Here is a 21177-nt window from a genome sequence, read left to right on the forward strand (position 1 = left end):
GTATCAGTATAGGCATTTGTTTTTTGTTGATACTGAGCAGGTAGGGCAGTCGCGATAGGGCAGGATCGGGCCATAGGTAGCACTTGGGGACTGGTGTGGTAACTATTGACCGAGGTATCAGGGCGTGAAAGAAAGCTAGACATCCTGAGAAACTGATTGCTACTAGAGCAGGCCTGTCACCCTCCAACCTCTGCACGTGAAGCAGGAGACAGTCCCTGAACACGTTTTTAATAATGTCTGAAATCAGTCCTCTCATGCTTTCCACTTGTTCAGATACATTTACCTTCCTGCCCAGATGTGAGCGGGATATTGGGGGAGGAAGAGAAAGAGGGCCTTGTACTAACCCCAGGTCCTCAGATTTGTGTGATGACAGCATTAGCACAGTCTACTCTGGTGCAAGAAATTTGACAGTTTCAACCAAATGACATTTTACCATCAGACACCCCATTTCTTTGGGCTACATATCTTTTTAGAGGCTATTTGTTGCATTCGAGCGCCACTTCTGAACACAGGCAGTAGCACCATAAGGCAATCAGCGACCTAGATGATGGAGCACTCGCCTTATTCATAGAATACAGAGTGCTTGGCCCTAGCACATGCCTGGTCAGCTGTAGGCCTAACTGACCCACCCTGGCAGAACACTTCACCCTAGACAGTATAGCTGGCTGCTCTGATGAGGCCCCGGTGCTGTTAGCCCAATGGGCCCCAGAGTTTGCATTTTTGATTCGTTAGGGATATGTGAAGGGCAATGAAACGTGAAGGTTTCACTCTAGCAGTTCTAGGGCTATGACAACACGACATGTTTGCAACACATGGGTCAACCAGCTGGCAGCTGGCACAGCAGCATGGGAGACCAGCTCTGCAATACAATGATGCAGAATGGAAAATACTTGAAAGACACTCCAGCAGGTCTTACCAAAGCATTGCTGTGTCCTGTCAAATTCTGCTTTTTCTATGTGATGTATCCGTTTGGGTGTTGTGTGATAATAACGTATAGAGCATGTCCCTAATGCTGCGAAGCTGATATCATCCCACCGCCCTCCTTGGAGCTTCGTGCACCATTGGTTGGATGGGACCCCACCATCTTCCTAAGAAGTTCCCCCTGGGCTCAAGGCAGTGTCTTGTGTCTCCATCAGTGATGGCAGCGGATACACCAAAGACTTATCATGGGGCATGATAGCTAGACAAATAGTAATGCACAGAACAGGACTTTGGCCTGTCCCTTTAAATGGGGAATCACCATCATGGATTGGAGGTCAGGCTGCAAGTGGAGGGACTTCCTTACATCTAAGGAGGCAGCACTGCGCAGCACAGTCTAAAAGTCTGGGTGGGGTCAAATGGGGAAGCGGTCAGGAAGCCTAGACCTGCCTTGGGTACAAAAGGATGACTACCGTGGATAGACTATGGAGTGCTGTGTACCAAAGTCCAACCTAGAGATCGCAATGAAACACTAAAGAGCAGCTCTAGAGTGATAACCCAGTCCCATGAACACTGGTAATAGTAACACCCCTTATTTACAGAAAAGGGACATCAAATTGAATTGTAGGGCTGCAGCACAGCCACCAGGGACGTAGCTTCAGGAGTGGTGTGTGGGGTGTGACACCACGCCTTATTTGCATATTTGGCCTCAGATTTGGGCCTGGGGGCCCTGAGTTGGGTTTCCTATGCCTTTGTTGGTTTTTCTCTTCGTCCTGATTTTTAATGCGTTTTTTAGACAGATGCCTGCCCACCTAGTACAAGTCACGATTGAACCTGTTCCTCGGGGAACAGTATATCCCGGCCTTGGTCATCTCATCCCTTGATCCTGCCGCATACTGCTTTTTTTAGTCAGGAAATATGTGATTCACACCCCCTGAATCTCAATGACTTAGCTACAGCCCTGATGGCCACGTATGAGGGAAAAGGCTTTCTTTTTTTTTCTCTGAGGAGAGAGGGTATGGCTTGCAAGTCAAGTGTCAGGGAGGCTGAATTCGGCAGAATTCTCCTCCTCTGAGGAGGAAGGGCATGATAAAGAGAAGTTAACCCACATGAAAAGCATAGATCCAGTGATGCAGCTCTGGTGCATATATTTGTGTAAGGCTTTTAACTGAATAAATGGTTTTGGAAAAGATGTAATGCAAGCGTTCACAGAAATTCTAGCATCGATCTGGAGCCTTAAATTGCTAATGGCCACAGTCAGCTTTGGGCGAATGCAGTCATGACCAGTGCCACCCCTTCTGTTGCAGACAAGCTCTCCATCTCTGGTGGCTCTCGTGTCATCCGCAGCCAGGACAGCAGACCAAAAACGAAAAGTGTAAAAATTAAAGATTAAAACACGGGGCAGCACGCCTTTCCCATCTGTGTACCCAGAATATGTAACAACATCTCGTATCCATCAGGATCACTCCTGCCTTGCTGCAATGTAGGAAACAGTTGACCACTCACCTCTTTAAAGAGCTAAACATCACAATGCACTAACCTTCCGCAACCCAGATTCTTCTTCTCTTACTCGTTAACTTTATGCTCAACTATGAACATGTACAGTGCTCCGTTGCCTTTTTGGCCAATGTTGCACTAAAGAAATGCCATATACACAAATACATACACATTCCCATAAAAGCAGGCTTCAGCCTATTGTCTGCTGGTTGGGAGAGTATTAACTACGTCTCCCCAGCATGGAAGGGTTCAGCTTGAGACGGTTTGTGTTCATCCACAACGTGAAAGCTCGTCCTCAGCCCCCAAAGATCACTTTCTCAACAATTCAACAACATTTGGGTATCATCTACTTACATAAAAAATGAAAAACCCAGATGTGCGACAGCTGAACCATATGACAAATACATACGTTTGTAATGCTCTGTGAGACACCATACAGCACAAGGTTTGTGCAAGACATGAAAGAACCCAGCTGTGCCATCAAAAGAAAGTAGTCCAGCCCTTCAACACTGAGCCATGAACTTCGGAGCGACGTTTTAGAAGGACATGAAGGCCGACTATATATCTAACAATTCTATCAGTGGCGACTGCCTGCAATTCAAACCAGTAGGGTGGCGGGGGTAGGGGGTGAGAGGAGAGGGTGGGGAATAAAAAAAGTAAATACATAAAAAAACACTTACCTTCCGCTCCGCTGCCGGCTGCCTTGTTCCTGCTGCACCTCATGTCCCAAAGCCAGAAGGGGATGGTCCTTCAGGGCACAGGCTCCCGACCCAATCCAGACGCTGCTCTCTAGCACAACAGAAGTGCCAGGATTGGTCTGAGCAGCCTCGCTTGCGGCTCAGACGGTGCCTGGAAACCTGTAGGGTTTCTTCAACTCAGCTGTACAATACAGGCAGGTCGGAGAAACATAAGTGTGCATGTGTGTTTGGCCGGCCTGAGACTGTGGGACAAACACATATGCCTGCCAATGAAACTGAAAACAAGGTTGCTGACTGCAGCACCCTCTGCTATCCTAGTGCTGACCCCTTCAAACGTCTGCCAATGTAAATAAAAAGCTACGCTACAGGCTGCAACTGCAGCAGTACTGAGACAAGCATAACTCTGTACAAAATGCAACCAAAACCTTTGCAGTAACAGCAGCACCTTTTGGTATTCTAGTACTAAGGCCCACAGACACCTCTGCCAGTGTACCTAAGGCGCAGGCTGCAGCGCCCTACGTTATTTCAGTACTGTGCTCCTGTACTGAGGCTGTCTTCTCTCAAACATCCCTGCGTATGTAAATGAAACATATGATATTCCAGTACTGAGTTGGTGTCACTCATATCTGATACCTAAGGTGAAGGCTGCGTCATCCTCTGCTAGTCCAGTACTGGCCACTGGAAGCATCTCTGCCATTTTATGTGATTTTATATAGCGCAAACATTACAGGTTTCAGAGCGCTTTACAAAAGAACCAGTTGCGTTGTAAAGTCACACAACGAAGAGATACACACAGAAATTGTTTTGCAAATGTACAAGTTGTAAAGTCACTCAAGGAAGAGATACAAATGAATAAACTCTAAACTCATAGGAATGGTAGTAAGTACAAAGGTCTACTACATATACTAGTGGTTAGAGTTATACATAAATATATATACAAATAGTACATTTACTCATGATTACATTCTACCAGCGCGTCTCTGACCCAGGGAGTTTAAGGCTGGTGGTGGGACAGGTCATCGGAGCCCCCTACTGTCACACCGGAACATCAGGGGAACCCAGGGTCATCAGCAGTGCCCCCGCTCACAGTCTATTATCCCGCGGCGCGTGACGGCAAACAGTAGAGGCCTCCTGTATTCAGCGCTGCGTTCTCCCCTCAAGAAGCACATCGACAGCCGCCAACTGCGCTCTGATCTCCTGCACCTGTGAGTGGCTAGGCGAGGCTCTCTGAAGTGCTGGGGGTTTCTGAGACCGCGTGCACTCACCATAATAATGCATGCTGCGGGCAGTGGATTAGTTTCGGCAGCAGTCATGGGCTCCGCTGATGCTATCTGCGGCTCTTCTTCATCACCGATGGGGACGGCAGCTAGGTGGCACTGGAGAATCGCGGTGTTGCAGCCAACCGATCTCTGGGTGTGGTGAAATCGAGATGGGCTATTTTCAGGGAAATTTCGCCGAAAAGGCGATCCCTAGACCGGGAGCTCCCGGCTAGAGCTCCCTACTCATCGGCCATCTTGGTAACTAATATGACTAAAATCTCCAGTATCTCCATCCTGGGGCTATCACACATCTCTGACATTGTAAATGAAAACAAGGCTGCAAGCTGCAGTACATTCTCCCATTCCAGTACTGATTCACTCACCCATAAGCCATAGTGTAACTAAAACCTAGGTCGCAGTCCGCCCACCCTCTGCTGTTCTGACACCCTCACTCATATGTCAGTGTAAATAAGATCTAGGTAGCAGACTGCCCAACACCACCCCTATTTCAGTACCAAGGCACGAATCTCTGTCAGTGTAACTACAATTTAAACTTCAGGCTGTATAACGAGAGCCTCAAGCATCGCTGTTAATGTACCTAAAGCCTACATTGCAAGGCCACCCTATTCTAATCCTGTACAGGAACCTTACACATCTCTCCCACTGTAACTAAAACATAACCCCCACCACCCTCTACTATTCCTGTACAGGGAACCTTACACTTATCTCCAAGAGTACCAAACAAAACCAAAGGACCATGATAGCGCGCAGCGGTCGCGCGCAGCGGGAGCATGCCGGAGTCACGCCAAAGTCCAGCCCGTCTGTGCCCGTCCGTGCACGGACGGGCCCAGGGGCTAGGACTGCTGGTCCTATCATTAAATATTCGTCAGATATTCTACATGATTTACACTCCAATAAGGTAAGGCTGAGCCCAAATATTATCGGCACGTTAAAAGATTTACATATCCTGAAACCCATTAGAACAAGTTCTCATTTGGGTCAACTTGAACTGAAGGTTGGGAGTTTGAATACCCGATCTCTCCATAAGCACCACCTAGAAATATTTACCCTTTTGCAAGAGGGAGATATAGATATTTTAACCCTAACCGAAACATGGTTAGACGACAACTCGGTACCGGATATCTTAGCCGCTCTGCCGGAAGAATATGATGCGGTATGGCATAATCGCGCAAATGGGTTACGTGGCGGAGGAGTCGCAATCTTATTCAAAAAGTACCTGAGAGTCGAAAAGCTTATGGCGGAATCGGTGGATTTGGCAGACCTTTTGGGAATAAAGGTGACTTTAAATAATTCATGCTTTGCGCTTTTTACAATATATCGGCCCCCAAATACCACTGTAACATTTAACGATCTTTTTGCCCCCATTCTATCAGATATCTGTACTAGATACCAAAAGATAATAATAACCGGTGATTTCAACCTACACTGGGAAAAAATGCCTAAAGATTCGATATCTCGACAACTGGAGCTTTCTATGTCCACAAGTGGTCTGAAGCATTTGGTAGAAGGTCCCACGCATAACAGGGGACATACACTTGATCTTGTCTGGACTTCGGATCCGGAAGTGATGATTCAAGATATCAAATTGACTGTGATCTGTCAATGTCTGCCCAGATTTCCACGGTAGTTGGTGTGTGTATCGGTCTTATTAGGCAATTACGTAAGCTTGTCCCTCTCCTTTCTCAGTCGATGCTCCGCACGGTAGTGTCAGCCACAATTATATCACGTTTGGACTATGGCAATGTCCTTTATTTAGGCTTGCCAAACAGTCTGATCAAGAAACTACAGGTGGTTATGAACGATGCGGCACGCCTGATTTTTAAGCTTCCCAGGAAAACCCATGCCTCCCCCCTATTACATACGCTTCACTGGCTCCCGGTGAAGCAGAGGGTGGAATTCAAGAGCCTGTGCGTTGCACATAAGGCAATATATGGACAAGCACCGGCCTATATTAAGGATCGTCTGACGCGTTACAATCCGAAACGATCACTTAGATCCTCGGATGCTCAACTATTGGTTTGCCCTCGTTTCAAACTGGCAACAAAGGGTGGAAGATCTTTTTCCACACAAATCCCACAGCTGTGGAATAAGTTGCCAGACATGCTTCGTAAGGAGACCAATCTTTTACAGTTTAGAAAACGACTGAAAACAACATTATTTAGGGAAGCTTTTGGCCCTTCTTAATTATAAGGTATTCTATTCCTTCGATCAGCCCGAAAAATTTGTTGTGTTTCTTGGTCTGAAAGCGTCTTGAGACCGGTGGGTGAGCTGGCGCTATACAAACTAAAGTAACAATAACAATAACAACAAAAGGCATCACCCTCTTCTATTCCTGTACAGAGAACCTTTCCCACCCCTCCCACTGTAACTAAAACAAAAACACCACCACCCTCCTCAAATCCTGTACAGGAACCTTACACAGCTCTCCCAGTGTACCTAAAACAAAAACACCTCCACCCTTTTCAAATCCTGTACAGGAACCTTACACAGCTCTCCCAGTGTACCTAAACAAAAACACCACCACTCTCCTCAAATCGTGTACAGAAACCTTTCACAGCTCTCCCAGTGTACCTAAAACAAAAACACCACCACCCTGGTCAAATCCTGTACAGGAACCTTACACAGCTCTCCCAGTGTACCTAGATAAAAACACCACCACCCTTGTCAAATCCTGTACAGGAACCTTACACAGCTCTCCCAGTATACCTAAATAAAACTCCACCACCCTCTTCAAATCCTGTACAGGAACCTTACACATCTCTCCCACAGTAACTAGAACATAAACCCCACCACCCTCTACTATTCATGTACAGGGAACTTTACACTTATCTCCAAGAGTACCTAAAACCTAAAAAGCATCACCCTCTTATATTCCTTTACAGAGAACCTTTCACACCCCTCCCATCTGTAACTAAAACAAAAACACCACCACCCTCTTCAAATCCTGTACAGGACCGTTTCACAGCTTTCCCAGTGTACCTAAAACTAAAATACCACCACCCTTTTCAAATCCTGTACAGGAACTTTACACATCCCTCCCACTGTAACTAAAACATAAACCCCACCACCCTCTACTATTCCTGTACAGGGAACCTTACACGTATCTCCAAGAGTACCTAAAACCTAAAAAGCTGCACCCTCTTCTATTCCTTGTACAGAGAACCTTACACACCCCTCCCAGTGTACCTAAAACAAAAACACCACGACCCTCTTCAAATGCTGTACAGGAACTTTACACAGCTCTCCCAGTGTACCTAAACCAAAAACACCACCACCCTCTTTAAATCCTGTACAGGAACCTTACACAGCGGGAAACATCCATAACAACGCGGGCATTACCCCGCACTGCTATTACAACGCTGCTATTACAACGCAAGTCGTTACAACGATTTGCGCTGGAGGGTGCAGTAGGATAGGGAATAGTTGAATTTTCTATCCAACACCTTCCCTACAGTCAACGTGGGCTGGAGTTGGAATAGAAAATTAAACTATTCCACTATCCAGCGCCCCCCAACGCAAGTCGTTGTAATGACTTGCGTTGTAAAAACTGCATTGTAATGGCATGCGGGGTAAAAGCCCGCGTTGTAATGCCGTACAACCTACACAGCTCTCCCATCTAAAACAAAATCACTACCATCCTTTACAAATACTGTACAGAAACCTTACACAGCTCTCCCAGAGTACCTAAAACATAAACAGCAGCACACTCTTCTTTTTCTGTGCAAGGAACCGTACACATCTCTCCCAGTGTACCTAAAATATAAACAGCAGCACCCTCTTCTAATCCTGTACAGGAACTTTACACAGCTCTCCCAGTATACCTAAAACAAAAAACACCACCACCCTCTTCAAATCCTGTACAGTAACCTTACACAGCTCTCCCAGTGTATCTAAAACAAAAACACCACCACCCTCTTCAAATCCAGTACATGAACCTTACACAGCTCTCCCGGTGTACCTAAACCAAAAACACCACCACCCTCTTCAAATCCTGTACAGTAACCTTACACAGGTCTCCCAGTGTATCTAAAACAAAAACACCACCACCCTCTTCTAATCCTGTACAGTAACCTTACACAGCTCTCCCAGTGTATCTAAAACAAAAACACCACCACCCTCTTCAAATCCAGTACATGAACCTTACACGGCTCTCCCGGTGTACCTAAACCAAAAACACCACCACCCTCTTCAAATCCTGTACAGTAACCTTACACAGCTCTCCCAGTGTATCTAAAACAAAAACACCACCACCCTCTTCTAATCCTGTACAGTAACCTTACACAGCTCTCCCAGTGTATCTAAAACAAAAACACCACCACCCTCTTCAAATCCTGTACAGTAACCTTACACAGCTCTCCCAGTGTATCTAAACCAAAAACACCACCACCCTCTCAAATCCTGTACAGTAACCTTACACAGCTCTCCCAATGTATCTAAAACAAAAACACCACCACCCTCTTCTAATCCTGTACAGGAACCTTACACATCTCTCCCACTGTAACTAGAACATAAACCCCACCACCCTCTACTATTCATGTACAGGAACCTTGCAAATCTCTCCCCGTGTACGTAAAACATAAACAGCATCACCCTCTTTGTTTTTTGTACAGGGAACCGTACACATCTCTCCCAGTGTAACTAAAACCTTAACAGCAGTGCCCTCTTCTAATCCTGTACACAGGAACCTTACAACCTCTCCCAGTGTAACTGACACATAAATTGTAGCCCGATGCACCTTCTATATTTCAGTACTACAGCATCAGTTACCTGACTGTACTCATTAGAATCGAGATGCGGCCCCCCATCTTTCAGTACTGGATGCACCAAACTCTGCCAATGCACATAATTTACGACCTGCAAATTTCGATGCTGAGCACATAAATATCTACCAATGCAACTTCATTATCTATAATGTGCGACTTTTCTTTAAATCACAATCTGTTACTATAGGAGTAGGTGTACAAGACTCCTGCATTTCTGGTACGCGCCTCTTTTAGTGTGAATCTGTGATTCAATGCAGTGCCGTCTGCAGTCATAGTGCAGAGCAGATCTTTTGTATTTTATGAATCAATTAGACCAAACATCCAATATCAGCTAAGCCACCAATTTAGAGAATTCATTGTGTGACACATTCTCTGGCAGTATTATTTTCACCCACTTGAGCTAAAAACAGCATTTTTTGAGAAATCTGTAAATATTGAAGCAAATTATATGTCAAATTATGTGAGGTAAAAATTATGTGGAAAACGCTGCAGTCACAGAGTTGCATAAATCCACCAATCGTCACCATTGTCCATTGTTTAACCAACAATTTATTCATAAACGGTACACAGAATCTGATTATTCTTATTCAAATCAGTGCCCATTGTAATCTGCACTTTGTAGAAAGCAGTCTTTTCAAGCTAAGTCACCAAAAACAAACGTAATATAAGAAATGTATAATGGGTAATGTTTACATAGGAATTCCCGTTGATTAAGATTTCGGTGAAACATTTCCATCCATCACATTTTCAGTGTCTTAGTGAGTTTTCCGATGTGAGAAGAATGTGGTCAGACTTAGTTCATAGCTCACAGCCTGCACTGATTAGCTCTTGATCACACACGATAAGATCAAACATGTCATCGATTACATATGCTACTGTTTAAAGAGGTCGGGGTTGTGAAGCTCCCGATGTAATGCTCCAGTGAGGTGTGAGCAAGATTGATTTTTTTTATGGTTTGATCCATTTTGCTACTGGCCAGACAAACTAAATATGGTGGAATTAAAGGTTGCCCTAGAAAAATCACATTGTTAAGTGGCTCAACCACTTACGTGTTTGAATTTTTTGTTTCACTGCCACGTTTTAAAAAATTAATTCTCCAGCATTGTTATAAAGTTGTAAAAATGGGGCAGTAGGAAACTGTTCCTAATGCTACTCATGGCCACTATTTATGTTGTTTATTACTTATTTCTTTAGTTTTACATAGTGTGGAACTTGCCCTGAGGCATCAGAGCACTTTAGAAGAAAACAGTTACAAAACAATCACAACAGGAGTACATTAGAGATTAAAAAAAACTTCCATCAAGAGTATGTGGGAGAAAAGCTGTAATATGAGTACCGTTCACAAACAATCACTGTAGCAGTACAATTGAGATAGAACATTGGAAAAATTAAAGCAGACATTCAAGAGTGAGTGGAGCCAAAAGGAATGCAACCCAAGTGTCTTTCAAAGAGAAGAGCTCTGAGATCATTTGTGAAGGAAGCCTGGCATGTGGTCATACGAAGGGACAGAAGACAGGAGTGTCAAATTCTTGTGGTGCTGCCGGAGAATGATTGTATCAAGAGTCACACTCATCTGAAGCTGGTGGGGGCACCAGGAGAAGAGATTGAACATTTCTTGAACGATGTTTTGTGCCCAAAAGTATCAAGGTTTCTGATAGATACATGGGAGTAGAGGAGTGCAGTGCCTTGAGTTTGGTGCGGACAGTTGTAAACTGGGCTCTCACCTCAACAGGCAGCCAATGGAGGGTTATCAAGATGTAAGTGATGTGCTCAAAGTTCTTGTGACCTGTAACAAGGTGGGCCACAGCCTGTAGAACTTTGGGGAGGCCTAGGATGAGCAAAAACTCATAATCAAGAAGAATCACTTCCTGGACAACTGATTTTAGGTCCTGTTCTCAGACGAGCTGACTGATTCCACAGAGCAGCCTTAGTTGGAACTATGCGCTCTTGGCCAATGATGTGACTCTGGCAGGCAGAGCGTGGACTTCTGCTACTCAGCAGTGGTCTTCTCACCCTGGCTCCAAGCCTTACACTAAACACCTGAGTCTTCTCCCTGTTCACCTCCTCTGTTCAAGTACTGTCCACAACTGATAGTGAAAACATTATCCCCCCTATCATACATCTCTCACACTGCCCCCTGCTGCAGCTCCTCTGCTTCCTTTGGTCCTCACTGTCCGTTGACCTCTGTGCCTCGTGCTTTGAGAAGTGCAGGGCTTGCAGCCACAGGAGACTCCACTTCAGACAGAGCCATGAAACTGTCACTGGCAGTGAGCCAAACAAAACTTTACCCATCATCACCATGGGCAAAGATCACAACTTTATGGACAAGTTTAAAAGATTGCTTCAACAGCAGCCCCTCATTCCACTCTCTAGTTACCCTGACATGGGCACAGCTCTTCCAGTGCCCTTTAATACCCAGACATAAAGTAGAGAACACCCTGCTTAGTCAGCCATAACCAGTGGCGGAACAATAGCCCCACAGCACCTGCAGCGTGGGGAGACCCTAAGCTCCAAGGGGCACTCTCTCTCACTCAGCAGGGGTGGCAGGCAGCGGGCTCTTGACTGGGTCCAGAGCATGGGGGCCTCCTTCATATACTTTGCAGGGGGAGCCTTCACATTTCGTTACTGACCATGATGCCACATGTAGCTCGCACCATGCACCCCAATCTTGACAGATTATTCTTTGTGATATTCCAATAAGAGGACCTGCACATAGCTCTGCTAATGTCTCTCAATTTTCACAGACTCACATGTCCACCGCTCAAATTAATTTCATATTTCCCCATACTAATTCTGTTTGGGTTCAGGAGTAGCGTGTTACTCGCCAAAAAGCACTTTGACACATCATCAGGGGCACCAAGCGCTAAATAAATGCACACCCTTCCTTCTTCTATCCCTCAACTATCCTTTTACAATCAAAATAACAGAATCACATGACCACAACTCAAATTAGTTTCATTTCCCTATACTAATTCACCACTAATCCTTTTTGTGTTTCGGAGTAGCGTGCCACTCGCCAAAAAGCACTGCAACGCCTCATCAGGGAAGTGAATCTATATAAATGCAATTACAATTCCTGACTAGCTGAACACGTCGCTATCCAGCTCTCATGCAACAAACAGGCTCACTAGGTGCTCCTCAGCCCTACCCCCTGCTCCCTGTGCTGGTCCAGTAATGGGTCACATGCATTGCAGGCCCTGATATCTACGCAGACCTTGAGCTCTAAAGTCAATAGCCCAGTAACGGTGCCACAAGTCCACTATTGATTTACATTTACTAATTAAACCTACAGCCCATGGGAACAAAATAGAATACAATCTGTCATATCTGCTTGATAGAAAAGAAATGAGTTCCCAGTACAGAAAGGAGCAGACCTTGCCAGCACTTCACTTTTCCTTGAAAGTTTACCTGCTGTTTATTCCTAAATTGGTCTTGTTCAACATATTAAAAAACACCCCCTCTAGAGAGGCGTTTTGATATCTGGTCTTACAATTATTAATGACGTCTTCTGCCTGCCAGGGGTGTTCTGTGATCGGGCAGTCATCTTGGCAGGCTGACTGTGCCTTCACTGCACTGCACTTGCTTTTGGTTTCTGATCTGAGGATACAAAAATGAGGCGCTTGGGTGGTATCAGCTCGAGAACTTGGGTGACTGCCAAAGTCCTGCCACTGTCCCAGCAGGGCAGGAGGAGCAGTCCGATTCTCATGGGAACTTCTGCATATATGGTAAATGGCATACATGCCAACTTTTTGAAGATGCAATAAGGGAGAATTGAACAAACAATCGGGGAAATGTATTTTTCCCATTGACGTGCGTGGTAGCAGAGGCAGTTGTAGGCAGGCAACAGCTAAAATAAAGTTCTTTGGGGCTTTAAAAATGAAGCCTCCCACCCGAATCAGCTCTGTTGGTATGTATGCAGCCTGGCCCATTGGCACAGCAGAGGGACTTGCAAATGTGCTGCTGCAGGATCGGGTGTCTGAAAGGCAAAATATACTTTGTTCTTTCTTCCCTTGCCTGTCAGGAGCACGGAGTAAGTGCTGTAGGAGGCAAGGAGTGTGACAACATGATTGTGCACTGGGCTGTAGCAGCAGGTCACTGGCAGGGCAGACTCTGAGTAAGACAAGACCATTTCTGAGTTCATGTTGGCATCAGGGCTGGACTGGCTCCGAGGCGTTTTTTGCTGGTGTGGCAGGGTGGGGTCAAGGTTCACTGCTGAGGGGCTGATTTTGTTGCTGGAGAGCTGCCAGCGCTTCTAAATGAACAATGCAAAACAAAAAGCTTTAAAGCATACTTTTTAAAACATTTGTTTTGCATTGTTTATTAACCCCTTGGCTGCGGCGGTAATTCCGTCGCAGCGCTAGGGGTGAGGGGGGTCGCGTGGCGCTCCCATGCTCGTGACGGAACCGCTCCATCATGAGCCTCGGGCATGCTGTGCTTGTGACGGAGCGGTTCCGTCACGGCCCCGCCCGCTCAATAGAATGCGCCGCGCAGACGCGTAATCAGCGCCACGCAGGCGCGGCGGCGGGGCTGTGACGGAACCGCTCCGTCACCAGCACAGCGCGTCCGAGGCTGGTGACGGAGTGGTTCCGTCACCAGCATGGAACAAGTTAAGGAAAGCTCGGCAGCCAGTCCGGCCCTGGTTGGCACGTCGCCAGCCTATCCTCATCTGCAATCGGGTTTCTGCTTGCAGGAGTCAGGTGCGGGGATTAGTCTTGAAATCGGTAGCCTCCCGTCTGAATCGTTAGGGTTGGCATGTATGAAATGGTAAAATGGCATGGATTACATCACCTCAGTGTTATGGAACCCAAATACTCGCTTACTGCTCAGACCAGAGACGGCTAAATAGATGCAAAGATTTTCCTCTAGAAAATGTATGACATTTTATTAAAAAGTTTGCAATGGTATCACAATTTAAATTGCAAACAAAAGTAATACTGGAAGTATGTCATTACTTAAAAACATTCAGCAGAAACACTTTAAGATGGGGATTTCTCTACTCAAATATTTGTGAGTAAAACTGTCTGCAAAATATTGTTTTGAAAAACTATTCATTGCGTTGAATAACCTATGCATAGATTGTAAAGCACATAAAAAGTTGTTTGCAAAATTAAACATTCTGTCCATTCTAAAGAGACTATGAAATGTCCAGATATAAGGGTGCCTCTGAAAGACTTTCAGAACTTACAATAACCCATAAAATATGCTGTGTTCTAAGTCTATTATAGGACAACGTTTGCCAGCTCCTTTAGCCCTCTGCACTGTGGGTTACTGGGAAGACTGAATAGCCTATTGCACTTCTTTCCATTACAGAGCTCCTCTTTGGGTGGAGAATTATGGGGGTGTAGCTACTAATGGTGCTGCTAGAGCATTGGCACCAGGAAATAAAAGGGTAGGGGGCCCAGCTAGCTTGCCCTGCACCGGCTGCATGTGACCTATCAGTGTATCAGCACAGATTTTTTTTGTAAGTGCTTGCTTGGGGCCTTTTAGATCAGTGTTTATTCTTGGCAGGGCGGAGGGGAGGTTAGGAATTAGAGGGCTGGAGTTCATAGTCACAGAAAGCAAGAGAGGCCGTAGGAACAGTGTAAAGCTTTTTAGTTAACATATAAACGTCACACCTTTCAATCTAGCTCTGTCTTTTTGCCATTGTCTGTTTAGACTATACAAATCTACTTTTCTACACCTATATTTCTGTTTATCTCTATCTCTACATACCTATCTGTGAGAAACTGAATTATTAGTTTAGGTAGGCGGTAGTCCACCAAAAGCAATAAAGTCATTAACCTGTTAGGTCAATGCAAAGTTTCCAGTAATTATAACCTGAGCTCAACCCCTGGTAGCTATGGCACAGACCAAACAGTCTAAACTTGGAGAAAATGTGAAAAGCATTTAGAAGTAACAAAACAGTTACAAAGTTAAAAAGACAAAATAATATAATTCCCACTTCAATTTATCAACACAACGACACAAAAATGAAGAAAATCCAGTGAGGGAAAAAGGAGATATGAATTTTAAAGGATTTACAGCAAAAAGAGCAAAGAAAAAGTAAAGTGCCAATCAGTAGTCACTCTTCGCGGGTGACCAGGACTTATATTTGATTTCAGGGTGACTATGATGTTGGATATGCCAAGCGGGTTCATTTGCCTTGGTCAAAGATTTGATGTTAGTGCTGAGTCTCTGAAATGGAAGTCAAAATCCTTAAGCAGAGAACGATTGCAAAGGGTTTCCAGGGAAGTCCTCTTGAGTCTGGAAAGCCATTGGACAAGGTCCTGTTGAAGTAATTTGTTTTGGTGGGAAAAGCTTATAGCGGGAAAGTTCAAATATCACACCCATGCAACTCCTCTAGTTGGCAGGATACTTTTAGTGCCTTTGCCTGGTCAAGATTTCTATGCTTGCGCTTAGTCTCTTTTTCAGAGCTTAGCATCCTTCAGTGGGACATGGCTGCAGGCTGGATCCGATGCTTAGTTCCACAAGGCCATATACGCTCATGCCAAGGGCCCAGCTGAAACTAATTTGCTGCTGTGAAGAAGATTCATGTGAGAAAAACGTTTTTCTTTAGCCCAGCGAAGCCACAACTTGCCCGCACCGCTTGGATGATTAGTACTCTGGCAGCAGGAAATCAGAATCTTCAAGCAACTTTTCCGAGATTATCGGAGAAGTCCAGTTAGACACATCCAGGGGAGCCAGAACCTCTGGGACAGCCCTCAAGAGATCCAGATTCATGCCAGCAGAGGCAACTAGCATGCCCAGTCCAGTCTCAGTTGTCTCTGGACAGGTGGGCACTTCCGGAAAAAGGCCTATTGAATTTTTTTATATCCCTGTAGCCACACAGGAGGTCAGTCAACTGATCCTTGGAGTGTACTACTTTGTCCTGGGTACACGTGGGAGCAGATCCAGCTCTCAGGTCTCCTCACAGGTCTTAAACAGCAGGTACAGTCAGTCTGTTCTTCCATCTTTTGTTCTGAACAGGGTGCATTGTGGTGCCACAGTTATTGTTGCGTAATCTAGTTCATGGGGGTGGCTTGTGACTTCTCCCAAACCAATGGAGCAAAAGTTTGCAGGGAAAACCCTACCAGCTTTTTAATTGGTTCCTGTTTGACCTGCTGCAAACAATCCCAGAGTACACCTTACTGCTAAACTCCAAGATGGGGACACACTTTCTCCCTTGTGCAGAACTTGTGTGCTCTGACAGAGGTGTCCTGTGGGAAATGAGTAGCCCCTTTGTTTGTGGTCACTCAACACTGGTTCTGGTGTAGCTTCTCTCCAAACGAGTTGGGAGCCAGCTTGACTAGGGAAACAGAGGTTTGACTTCCTCAGGTTTCACCTTCCATTTGCTTGAGATAAAAGGGAATGCTCTTTACGAGTTAATGAAGTTCCTGTGTAAATCCTAACTGTTCTTTCTGCAAGGGGATAAAAAGCACCTCCCCACACCAAGGCCATTGTTTCTCCTCTGGGAGCAGTTTTCACACCCCATTAAGGTCAAGCAGTGACAGGCCAACTGCTAAAATGGTAAGTCATTCGCAAACGGGAAGGGGTCTTCCAGGCACCCCTTCCCATTTGTAAATGGGGACACCAAAATTTTTTGGAGCAGGCAAAATGAAGAGAAAACTTCTCATTTTTATTTTTGAAAAGCATCAAGTTTTCTTTTAAGGAAAACGGTCTGCATTTTCAAACAAATTGCTTTATTGAAAAAACTGTCACAGATATGATGGTCTGCTGAACTCAGCAGCCTACCATCCCTGTGAGTGCCAGCCTTTCCCAATGGGTCATGAATATTAATGTGGCAGGTCCCTTGTGACCCCTTGTGACCCCTTTGAGAATCCCAAACAGTGTCTGAGACACTGTTGTACATTTCATTTTGCGACTCACTAGTTGTGGGTCGCAAAATGAAATGGTCGTACGTGCGGCCCTTTCTAAAAGCTATACAAGTCTCTAACTCGCTATTGAATTGGTATTTGATAAAAATGTTTAATTAGTTCTTTTTTTAACTTGACCCAAACCTAAGATAGCAGCATTAATATTTTAATCTGTACTCTAGTTTTCCTCATAAGACAGCCAGAGCCTTCCACAGTAAAAATAGCTCAACTTTAACATTTTTGCATGTGGTACTTCAAAGTAGTTCCTCAGAACACTTATTGATCCTGCTAAAGATCAGAAGAGGACTGGGCCTGCTATCTGTGATCTGCCAGTAGCCCTGAAGGATTACACCTGATTCTGAGTCTGATTCTGCTATTAGCATTGGCAACATCAATAGGTTTCTCTTGTTTTAAGTGTAAGTTCATTGCTGTGTGATATGGCTGGAGACAGTGACTTAAAACTCACAGAGAGACACTCAGATACTGATCATTGCTTTTATTTACTCACAAGAAAGTTTACTCGAAGTGCCACATATTTGAAAGTTGAATGTCACTCTTAGACAAACTAAAACCATAGACTTGTCACACATAAGCGATCTGAAATCGTGGCAGCTATGCACCCGGTCTAACATTGTCAGGCGCAGGTGCTCAGCTCTCTCTATGGTAACGTGTACCAGCACAGAACTGGGACTATGGCAGGTGATTACCTGTTGCAGGGCATCCTGCCAACAGAACGCCCTGCAGCAGTAAAACATCACTGCTGCCAGGATAAATTGCTACAACTTTGCATCGCGCCTCAGTTGAACATAGAATTAAAACTGTCGCCCAAATCTACGCTGAGCCCATATTGTGCTAACAAGAAGCAGCAAACTCTGAGTAGTTCCCAAGTTTAAGTGGAGAGCGAATTGCTTCTTTTTTTGCAGTTTATGTCGCACTCTAAGCCTCAAAGGCTTTTGTTTGGAACCCATATTATATGCATATGTATTTTCTCCCGCTTTAGACATACATATAATAACTGAGCTACCTCATGGTCAGCGGCGGTTCCTTCACTATGGTGGCAAAGCATTGTCCTCCTGCCAGCAGCCTCAAAACGTAAAAAATTAGGCAATAATAAAACAGGTTTATTATTGTTTCATTTTTCAAGTTCTAAGGGCCGAGTCTTGGAGGTAGTGCCATCGCGGGGGCAGTCACGGAAGGAGAGTGTTGGGCACCTCTGTCAGTGCTCAAGTGGGTTTTGCTGGCCATCTTAGGACTGCCAAACTGACATGCACACTGAGATGTCTCCAACCCGAGCTGCGTTGCCAGGTTGGAGACAGCAGGCTCAGGCTCCCAGTGTCTCTGTGAGTTCAAATCCAGGGCGTTCAGGCCAATCCTGATGCTGCTCTCATGCTGCCAGCAGCATGAGAGCAGCATCTGGATTGGCCACAGGGGAGTCTGGGAGCCTGTGCTGCAGTGGAGCCAAAGCGGAGCTGAAGAGCGGCGATGCGCCCGGCAGCAGGTAAGTTCTCTTTGTATTTTCTTGTTGTCCACCCCGCCCATCCCACTACTCTGCCCTGACACCAGTGGCTAATGCTCATGGTGCATTTCTCCATTTTAATATTATAAGCATAGCGATACCAATAGTAGTTTGCAATTTTAAATTGAAATGAATAAATGGTGCTGAGGAGGTATGTTGTCAGTGGTGCAGCTAGGAGGAGCGGGGTGTGGTGCTGTTTTTGATAGCGGCACTCGGTTGCACTACACCCTTTCACTTCACCTCTTCACTATCAACCCCGCTTTTACCTGTACGCACCGGCCATCACTGGGCGGAAAACTGCGGGACCGCCCCAGGTGGCAAAACCGGATGTTGTGCCATCCAGTGTGGTTCAGTCCAAAACAGTCAATCCCTAATGGAAGAAATCCCTTCCACCTCTCCTTTAGATGATCCATTCCCTGTGAGACTTCCCGCCTGTTTCTGCGGCGCGTGATTAGATCCTAAGCTAACTGCACGTGTCTCCTTTGAGGCCAACCTTTTGTGCAGACACAAAGGAAGTAGACACAGCCGCGGCCGGCAGTGGGAGTACCAGCAGGGCGGTGACGTGGGGAGGGGGAGGGGCATGGTGGGGGGTAGAAATGTATGGATTACGGAGCTTCCCAGGTAAGTAAACATTTAATTAAATAAAACGAATTTCGTTGAGAGCACTACATCCCCAAATGCGATGCAGTGCGTGCAACGAAATTCGTTTTATTTATTTAAATGATTGCTTACTGTAAAACTCCGTAATCCATTCATTACTAGCCCCCAACCTGCCCCTCCCCCTCCCTAGGTCACCGCCCTGCAGGTACTCCCACTGCCGGCCATGGCTGAGTAGACATCAGCTGCTCAGGACTGGAGCCGTGCAGTAAAGCAATTACACATGCCCCAACCGTGCAGTAAAGCAATCACACATGCCACAGCTGTGCAGGCCAAGCACCTTCAACACTGAAGCAATGCAGCAGTATCATTCACTTTAAACAATGGGCTTCTGAAGAAAATACTGTACATATACAATGTTCTCAAATGAAAATTAAATGCATTTCTTATCTATGACAATAGGAGCTGGTTTTCCTGGAGTCAGGCTGGCTGCTTTCTTCGTGTGTAGCACCTGCACTCTTAGCCTAAAGCCACACATTCAAAGGCATATTCGGAAGATGAAGAAACTTTGAGAAATTGTGCCCCTAGCTAAAATGATGCATTTTGTGTCTTGTGTCTTGCGCAGAAGACTCAATGGAAAATAAAGTGGGCGTGAGTGGAAAAAATACCAAAATAAAGCTAGGCATGTCCAGCCAGGAATCTATGGAAGAGCAGAAATCCAAACAAAATGCCGGAGGCTTAAAATTAAAAAGTTTAAAAAAATGAAATGTAGGGGTATATTTACAAGAAAGTGGCGAAGCGTGCCGTTAAGCCTTGACTAACAACATGCTATCTGGAATTTAGAAACGCAGGGCTGCACCACATTTACCAGAATATCTTGCAGCCCTTTGTTTCCCCCTGCTGTGTTGAGGCGAAGATTGTTTATGTGCGGGAAGGTCCCCCTTTCTGCACATAAACAATCTCTAAATGCCTTTTTATCACTTCTATATGTGCTGCTTAATGCAGCACACATAGAAGTTGCAAAATAGTATTTTTTTTAAATGATTATTTATGTGCAGGAAGGGGGACCATCCTGCACATAAACAAGAATTGGCGTTTTGCTGTTTCTATTGAAACAGCAAAAACAAGGAGAAATAAAGCATTTCTCCTTGTTTCGCCTGTTTACAACCAGGTTTTCCCTGGTCTTCATTTTGGCGATGCCTTCTATTTAAGCTGCTCTTGTAAATAGGGGGCAGCATCAAAATCAATGGGTGTTGCAGTGGACACCCACCGCAACACCCATTGCCTGCCCCATTCACGCTAAGTGCAGCGTGAAAAGGGGCCTTATAAATGAGGCAAAGCTCCTATTGCCATCACAACGTCACTAAAAATTATGTCGCGGTAGTGATAGGGGCTTGTAAATATGCCCCGTAATTTGCAAAAAATAAGACTATACCAAGATAAACTGTTTTTCAGAATTCGAAGCAAGGACGACCAGCATTCAGAAGATGACAAAAGAAATGTTACTCTAACTACAGCATTAATGTTGCTGACACAACTCAAGAGTTCGCAAAATTAAACTGTTTAGAACAAATAAAGAAAACACAGAACCTGATATCGTGAGATTTGACTTTAAACCAGTGCAGCAACAAGCAGACATTCTACTACCCCTTTACCTTGCTAAAATAAGAAAATCCAATTAAACGTGGCCCTGGAACCTCCCTCACCCCGGGGCACCTTTCCCATTCAATTCACCCTTCGCAAAAGTCGCTTAGTAATGAATAAGAAAATCAGCCAATCGGTCAAAAACCTAAGGGGTCATCACTACCCTGGAGCTGTGAAATCAGAAAGAATAAAAAAATCTGAAAAAAATGTATGTTTAATCCCTTCCGTGCTCATGACGAGCTGAGCCCGTCATGAGTTGCACCTCTCGCATGCTCGTGACGAGCTCAGCTCGTCATGTAACCCGGCTTTTTTTTAAAATGCCGCACAGCGCTAAAATCGGCGCCGCACGCATGCGGTTAAGCATATGTTTATGAGAAACCCTTAATGATGGAAAAAATATTTGGGAAACCA

Source organism: Lissotriton helveticus, chromosome 5_1 (genome assembly GCF_964261635.1).
Source record: "Lissotriton helveticus chromosome 5_1, aLisHel1.1, whole genome shotgun sequence".
NCBI lineage: Eukaryota > Metazoa > Chordata > Amphibia > Caudata > Salamandridae > Lissotriton > Lissotriton helveticus.